Source organism: Schistocerca nitens, chromosome 4 (assembly GCF_023898315.1).
Source record: "Schistocerca nitens isolate TAMUIC-IGC-003100 chromosome 4, iqSchNite1.1, whole genome shotgun sequence".
Classification (NCBI taxonomy): Eukaryota; Metazoa; Arthropoda; class Insecta; order Orthoptera; family Acrididae; genus Schistocerca; species Schistocerca nitens.
In genome coordinates, this window is record NC_064617.1 from 530,557,759 (window position 1) to 530,558,579 (window position 821).

General features: G+C 53.3%; 1 non-coding gene across 1 annotated transcript; it reads right to left on the minus strand.

Annotated features, from left to right (window-relative positions):
- Nucleotides 1-489: 489 nt before the first annotated feature.
- Nucleotides 490-562, minus strand: Trnaa-cgc (transfer RNA alanine (anticodon CGC)). Its single transcript has one exon. It is a non-coding gene; the product is annotated as a tRNA-Ala (tRNA).
- Nucleotides 563-821: the final 259 nt, after the last annotated feature.

Consider the following 821-nt stretch of genomic DNA (forward strand, 5'->3'; position numbering starts at 1 on the left):
TACGTGACACCTGTCAGAGTCGTATCTAGACATGTCAGGGGTCCCATATAGCTCCAACTGCACACGCCCCCACATTTACAGAGGCTCCACCAGCTTGAACAATCCCCTGCTGACATGCACAGTTCAAAAATGTTCAAATTTGTGTGAAATCTTATGGGACTTAACTGCTAAGGTCATCAGTCCCTAAGCTTACGCACTACTTAACCTTAATTATCCTAAGGTCAAACACACACACACCCATGCCCGAGGGAGGACTCGAACCTCCGCCGGGACCAGCCGCACAGTCCATGACTGCAGCGCCACAGACCGCTCGGTGGTGGTGGTGGTAGTTAGTGTTTAACGTCCCGTCGACAACGAGGTCATTAGAGACGGAGCGCAAGCTCGGGTTAGGGAAGGATTGGGAAGGAAATCGGCCGTGCCCTTTCAAAGGAACCATCCCGGCATTTGCCTGAAACGATTTAGGGAAATCACGGAAAACCTAAATCAGGATGGCAGGAGACGGGATTGAACCGTCGTCCTCCCGAATGCGAGTCCAGTGTGCTAACCACTGCGCCACCTCGCTCGGAGACCGCTCGGCCAATCCCGCGCGGCGACATGCACGTCCATCCGCTCGATACAATTTGAAACGAGACTCGTCCGATCAGGCAACATGTTCCCAGTCATCAACAGTCCAATGTCGGTGTTGACGTGCACAGGCGAGGTGTAAAGCCTTGTGTCGTGCAGTCATCAAGGGTACACGAGTGCGCCCTCGGCTCCGAAAGCCCAATTAGATGGTGTTTCCTTGAATGGTTCGCACGCTAACTCTTGTTTATGGCCCAGCA